This window comes from Panicum virgatum, chromosome 6K, assembly GCF_016808335.1.
Source record: "Panicum virgatum strain AP13 chromosome 6K, P.virgatum_v5, whole genome shotgun sequence".
Taxonomy (NCBI): Eukaryota; Viridiplantae; Streptophyta; class Magnoliopsida; order Poales; family Poaceae; genus Panicum; species Panicum virgatum.
The window spans coordinates 46068248-46076059 of record NC_053141.1 but is presented as its reverse complement, the minus strand read 5'-3'; the positions used below and the strand labels follow the sequence as shown (position 1 = coordinate 46076059).

The following is a 7812-nucleotide window of genomic DNA, read 5'->3' as shown; positions in this document are numbered from 1 at the left end:
GCACCTCATCTAGGACTCGAGGGTTGGGTGCGAACTTGGGGTCATTGGCCGAGCTTTCAATTGCAATTATTTTTAATCGGCTCCCATTCACCCCCCCTCTGGTCGCCTTTTCGGTCCCTCAGTCAGGTGATGAACCTGAACTGGCACGATTCGCTCAGGTCCCAATGCCATCAACACGCAGGCGGCTCCATTTCACACTCCATTTTTACTTTCAAGGAGAATAAGATAGGGGTTGCATAAGGAGCACAGGTTACCCATCCCTATACCGTATCGCTGGGAGAAAGAATCAAACAGTAGCTCATGTGCCAAGCACTAGGCCACTAAATATTTCTTTTAGGTGAGTACTAGTGGGAGATAGGTTGAGGTTGTGGTTAGAGCTGGTTACAAAGTTAATGAGTGTGGAGTTACGAGACTAAGATGATATCTTCAATTGGTGTTTGACAAAGTATGCTTCTTTCACGGTGAAGTCTATGTACTCGGATTTGATGAAAATTGGCCACTTACCTGATATATGTGTAGCTTGGGACCTAAAGATACCGCTCAAGATAAAAAATTTTGTGGTATTTAGAAAAAGGGATCATTCTAACAAAAGACAATCTTGCAAAACGAAATTGGAAAGGTGATACTAAATGTTGCTTTTGTAGCTCTAATGAGACTATACAACATTTATTCTTTGATTATCATGTGGCTAGGTTCGTTTGGAATGCGGTTACGTTGTGTTTGGTATTCAACCACCCACAAGTATGTCATTTTTGTTGGGTTCTTGGCTTGGAATTTTTTTTCAAAAAGCTTCAAAAACAGATTCTTGTGGGGGCATCGGCTCTATGTTGGGCGATTTGGTTGAGTAGAAATGATGTGGTATTCCATAAGACCATTCCTAACTCTTATTTGCAGGTAATTTTCAGAGGGACATATAGGGCGAGGTGTTGGTCACAAATGTCTAAAGAGGAATAGAAGCTATCATTGAAGAAGAGGGACTGTTGTTTGGAGAGTGCCTCTCATGGCATTTTACAGCAAGCATGGTTGGAACTTCAGGAGCATGATTGAAGCTCCTAGTGTGCTTTAGTTTCCGGTTCCTTCTCTTTTTTGTGTGTGTCGGTCTTGTCTGGTGCAAAAGTTGAACCTTATGGCAGCGTGTGCTGCGTTGGGGGTCAGCACTCTTGTCGCTGTTAATTGTGTGTTGACAGCTTAAATGCTGGTTTTGTAAGACCTAGGCTGTAGAAATTCATTCTGAATGTTCAAGGCCGAAACTTTTCCTTAATCTAAAAAAATAAGGAGTACAGGTTCAACTTTGAAGGTAGCTTTACTAACTTGGAATTCCATAATTCCAGATCTGAAGAAAAACATCACCCCATGGAAGAATTTGTGGAGCTCACATGCTGTCGACATCAACACTGCTATTTTGTTTGATCACACATTTCATTTCCAGATTTCTCGAGGCCAGGAGGTGGCTTCTTCACGCGTTGACTCACATGCTTAAAAAAAGTCAGTTCGTAATAACCTGCAATATGCTACCGCTATGCAAATAAAAAAAAAAATCCTCTGCAGCCTTGTTAAAGCCATAGAGGAAACACATGACATGCCATTATGACTGCCAGCTAAATTTGCTTCTCTATTTCAATTTGCATGTATTTCTCTAATGCGGTCTTAGTCGTATTCCGTATAAACAATATTATCCTGCAGATCACCGATTGGCAGCCAAACTTGTCGACAATAGATGCATGCATGATTGGTCCAGGGAGAAGGCAAGCTGCTAAGTCGAGCAAAATGACAGTACAAGTCATTATGACTGCCAGCGAAATATGGTTCTCTATTACAACTTGCATTGCTTGCATGTACTTCTCTAATAATTCGGTCTTAGCCATATTCCGTATAAACAATATTATATTATCCTGCAGATCGCTGATTGGCAGCCAAACTTGTTGCCAATATACGCATGCATGATTCATCAAAGGAAATTAAAATGGAAGCTGCATGCTAAGTCTAACAAAATGCAAGCTATGAGCTGGCCTTTCGAGCCATGAAGCGATCACATGGTTGGCCCAACAGGCCAGACCCCATGTGAACATGTGTAGCAAGACGTTGTGGTCTTCATGACGAGGATTTGAATATATAATAAAGTTCACCAGCTACATTAATTTTAGAGCTTCATCATCAAGTAGGTCAAGCCTTCATGAAAAATGCCAATTCCTTCATCTTGCAGCTGGGCTCCTCTTTTTAAAACCATGGCTGCCTTCTGGATGAGTACTAAGCATTAGCAGCAGCGTCAGCTCCATCCACACAGCACATCGGAGAGGAGGGCCATGGAGGCGACCGCGTTGAGCGTGGGCAAGTCCGTGCTTGATGGAGCGCTCGGCTACGCCAAATCTGCTGTCGCGGAGGAGGTGGCCTTGCAGCTCGGCATCCAGCGCGATCATGCTTTCATCAGGGAGGAGATCGAGATGATGCAAGCTTTCCTGAGGGCCGCGCATGGCGAGCGAGACGACCACGAGGTGCTCATGACCTGGGTGAAGCAAGTCCGTGACGTGGCCTACGACGCCGAGGACATCCTCCAAGATTTCTCCATCCATCTCAAGAAGCCATCTTGGTGGCGCCTTCGCACGTTGCGAGAGCGGCGCCGCATCGCCAAGCAGATGAAGGAGCTGAGAGACAGAGTTGAGGACGTGAGCCAGAGGAACCTGCGCTACCAGCTCATCAAGAGCACCGGCTCCTTGAAGCCTGAAACTTCCGCTGAGCTGTCCGGCATTACGGCTGCAGCGATATTCGGCATCGACGAAGCACGGCGTGCTGCGAAGCGTGACAAACCAAAAGCGGATCTCGTTGACCTGATCAACCAGGAGGGTGAGGATCTTAGGGTGATAACTATCTGGGGAACAAGTGGCGACCTTGGGCAGGCATCCATCATCAGCGAACCCTATGAGAACCCAGATATCAAAAAGAAGTTTTCATGCCGAGCATGGGTCAGGATCTTGCATCCGTTCCATGCGAATGACTTCATCCAAAGCTTAGTGAAGCAGTTTCGATCAGCCGCGGGAGTTGATGTTCTGTTGGAGACCGAGAAGACAGGAAAAGAGTTGGCTGAGGAGTTCACTGGATACGTAAACCAGAATTGGTACCTGATTGTGCTTAGTGACCTGACCACCTTTGAAGACTGGAATGGGATTAAAGCAAGTCTCCCGAACCACAAGAATGGGAGCCGAATCATAGTTTGCAGTCCTCGAGTTGAAGTTGCAAGCTTGTGTGCAGGGCAAGAAAGCCAAGCATTGGAGCTCAAGCAGTTATCCGCTGATCAGACCATTTATGCTTTCTACGAGAAGGTACTATTCTTCCTTCAGAAATCGTCTAATTAGTGGTAACTCTTTTTATTCTTTCACTATTACGATCTCAGCTTGCTGGATCTGTTATATTTTAGGCCACATCTTTCTAGGCACATGAAAGAATGTATTGATTCACATTAATTAGTTACTAAGGAGTACACCATCGCCCATGCATTTTCACGACTAATTGTAGAGGACATTTTACGGTACTTCAAAGTGAATGTGTACCATCCATTTACAAAGATCTAGATGGCTGTTATCAAATATTGCCTTCTAGGAAGCAATAGGAGAAATATATATTTATGTAACTTTTTATTTTTAGAAATAGAAAAATTAGGAAAATATCTTGCAATTAGCCATTGCATGATGGATCCCTAGTCAAAAACGTGATCCCTGACTGATTTTTCTTAACATGATAGATCTCCTAACAAACTTGTGTGTGCATAATGTGATCCATATGTGCCTATACGTATGCCTGATCATAGACCGTCTGAACCAAGGAACCTGACGTGACCCGTCTGGCAAAAACCGGATCCAACCAATACATGGGTCGGGCTTGGGTTGAAATTTTTGACCCGCAACAAAAATCGGACCGGGTATGGGACATTTTTTACCGAAATCCGACTAGATCAAAAAATTATACATAAAAAATTAGATTTTACCCGACACGAATCTAACCCCACCTGACCATATGTGGTCAGCCTCGGGCCAAAAAGTCCACTCTAGTAGTCAGGTCGGATCGGGTTCAGGCTAAAGAAAAAATATTATTTTTTTATCCGATCCAAACCTGACCTGACCCGATAATTGATTAGGTCTACATATACGCACATAAAAGCTTTTCCTTTCTATTGGTATGAAACAAATTAAACATAAAAAACATCTGCGACTGCAACGTGTGCCTTTTGCATCACCGGTCTTCCTTGCAGCAAGTTTCACATATTGACTTTGAGGGCTTTGGGGAAGCACAGGAGCAATGCCGAGCTAGCGGTTCGTGTGGTGATAGCCAGTTATCTTTTCCTTTTATAAGTTCATTTTATATTTATTTTGTTAACTCATTTATATCCTGAACTTCAGTGGCTTAGATTTGTTTGATATCTTACCTCTTATGAGGTAATCAGAGTATTGTAACATCTCCCATGTAAAATATTATTGTATGTTTATATTTACTTATCTGTTCATTCGATACATGTAGGTTCTAGAGGCTTTAGAAGTATCTTCAATTGATAATAATATAAAAAATAAAGATGAAATGTTGAAGAAAGATATACAATAACTTGTAATAATTCTTGTTTAAACACCTTTTTCATAATTTGGCTAGATACCAGACTCCAATGTATCTATTATTTTCTCGTTCTTACCTAAGTAATCAAGTTTGTTTTCATACTCAAGCTGCAACATATGTCTGTAGTGAATTATAATTTTCTGACAAAGATTGCTTCTTTTCTTGAGAAAACATTATTTAAGATCGAGATTAAAATTGTGTCACTAATTGTATACTTATGTATAGGGTTCTCAGGGTCAAGAAAAGTTATCGATGCTAGTGTCTAGCTCAAATACAACTACAACAACTACAGATGAGATACTAGGAAATCAGCATAAAGGAGGCGATCAGAGCAAGGTGGAAACAAGGAGCCTTACTCGCCATAAAACTATGGCCAGTGCTTTTGAGGAATGCCAACTTATCGGTCGAGAGGAAGAAAAGTCTAAGATGGTCGAACTTATTTGCAACCAGTCTAACCAATCTACTCAAGATCTTTTAGTGATCTCAGTGTGGGGTATGGGTGGTGTTTGGAAAACTACTCTAGTCAAAGATGTTTATGAAAGCCAGAAGGTCATTGGCATGTTTGAGAAGCGAGCTTGTATCACGGTGATGCGCCCTTTTATTCTCAAGGAGTTCCTTAAGGGCTTAATTGTACAACTAAGCGTACAGTCTTCCTCTGAAAAGAAGAAGGGAGCAATGGATTTTGGGCACAGCACAAGAAACACTGTAGCAATGATGGGAGACGAAGCACTAATTAAAGAGTTGGCTAGGCTCCTTGAGGGGAACAAGTGCTTGATTGTTCTTGATGATGTGTCATCTAGGGCAGAATGGGACCATATAATACAGAGCTTCCCTAAATTGGATAGGTCATGCTGCATTTTAGTGACCACAAGGGAAGAGAGTATAGCAAAACATTGTTCACAGAAACAAGAAAACATATACAAGCTCAACGTTCTTGAATACAAGGACGCACAAGACCTCTTCGCAAGAAAGGTACTACTACACTATAATCCTACCATTTGTCTGGATCTTTCATTAATCATTATAGTATATATAAGGACAACATAACTTAAAGTTTTATGTTTGGATAGCCGAATGACGACTAATAATAATTGTACCATAGACATTCTAATAAATAAGTAAACTACACAAACCATTCATAAGTGCTTTCAAATCCAAAGAACTTAAACTCTACTGATTTTTTAGGTATTTAAGGAGGCGAAAGATTTGGATAAGCATCCTGAATTAAACGAAGAAGCAAAAATGATCTTGAAGAAGTGCAATGGACTTCCCCTCGCAATTGTCACTATTGGTGGATTCTTGGCAAACCAACCAAAAGTAGCAATAGAGTGGAGGAAATTGAACGAGCATATTAGTGCTGAATTGGAAATGAACCCGGAGCTTGAAGCCATAAAAACAATTCTTGGTAAAAGTTACGATGGTCTACCCTATCATCTGAAGTCTTGTTTCCTGTATATGTCCATCTTTCCTGAAGATCATAAGGTTAGTCGAAGACGTTTGATATGACGATGGAGTGCAGAAGGTTACTCTAGGGAGATTCGAGATAAGTCCCCAGAAGAGGTAGCTGACATGTACTTCATGGAACTAATAGAGGGGAGCATGATCCTACCATCTCAACTATCAGTTAATAGTCTAAAAGGAATCGACTCTGGCCAAGTCCATGATCTCATGCGTGAGATTGGCATCTCAAAGTCAATAGAAGAAAATCTTGTTTTTAGAATGGAGGAAGGTTGCAGCTCAAACACCTCGGGCATAGTTCGTCACCTTGTCATAAGCACCAACTGGGAGGGAGATAAGAGTGAGTTTGAGAGCGCAGTGGATCTTTCCCGCATACGCTCGTTAACAGTGTTTGGGAAATGGAGGTCATTTTTCATTTCTAAGAAGATGAGGTTCTTGCGTGTGCTGGACTTGGAAGGCACATCATCAGGTCTAGTTGATCATCACCTTGAGCATATTGGGAGGCTTCGTCACCTTAGATACCTTTCTCTAAGACGATGTAATACTATTTTTCACCTGCCAGATTCGATAGGTAATCTGACTCAACTCCAGGCGTTAGATCTTGCCAGTACAAAGATATGGAAACTTCCGAAGACCATCACCAAACTTAGGAAGCTACAATATCTTCGTGTTACAGGACCTGGAAATTCTGATAATGATATGCAAGAACAAATGTTTGAAATTCTACCAAAAGTATCACGGAACTGGTCATGCTTTCATTTTCTGATGTTGCTGGGATTTTGTGTGGTATGTTGCGCGCCTCAAATTTTGGATGAGAACTTTAATAGGCGTGATGTCTGGTGTCTGCACGTCTTTTTGGTGCGCTGTGTTCCCTGCATTGATGAGCATGCAGCTTTCAACTCACATGCCAAGAGGGATCAGGAAACTAAAATACCTGCGTACATTGGGTTTTGTAAATATTGCTGTCAACAAGGCAATCCTAGGGGACTTAAAAATGCTTGCCCAGTTACGGAAGTTAGCTGTGACTGGCATCAACAAGGTAAATGGCCAGGAGTTCTGTTCTGTTCTGTTGTTGCCAATCTCAACTGCCTGGAATCGTTGCTAGTACAGTCAAATGGGATACCAGGTTTGCGTGGCTGTTTGGATGGCTTGACCGCCGCTCCAAAAAATCTCCAGAGCCTGAGGCTGTACGGCAATCTGGTCGAATTGCCAGGATGGGTCGGGGAACTGCAGAATCTTGTGAAGTTGAGACTAAGGAGCTCTAGGATACTGGAGCACCAAACTGCACTCCAAGTTCTAGGGAAGCTACCGAACCTGGTCAGCTTATGTCTGTGGTCAGAGTCGTTCCAGGGTGAAGACCTCCATTTCACTTTCCATCCAGAAGCATTCCCGAGTCTGATGGTGCTGGAGCTGAATGGCATAGTGTTGACAGCCAAAATTGGCATTCGACACTACCGACCAGTCTGACCGGTACACCCTAGTGGTCTGACCGGTCAGACGCTGTAGTCGGTCCGGCAGCAGCCCACCGGTCTGACCGGTAGGGTGGACCGGTCTGACCGGTCCAAGTGGAATTCGAGTACAACTAGGGATTTTAATAGATTTAGATCTTGTAATAGGATTTCTTGCGAGATAAGTCCACCCCACCCTATAAATATAAAGGGTCACGGCCGATTAGGGTATCCAATCGATCAAACACAAAACACTTATCTTTTTTACCTTTTTCTTTTCCAATCTCAATATGCTGTTCTTCTCTCG

At 42.5% G+C, this 7812-nt stretch overlaps 1 pseudogene; it reads left to right on the top strand.

The window, feature by feature from the left end:
• The first annotated feature begins 2202 nt into the window (after positions 1–2202).
• Positions 2203–7524, top strand: LOC120713563 (annotated as a pseudogene).
• The last annotated feature ends 288 nt before the right edge of the window (positions 7525–7812 follow it).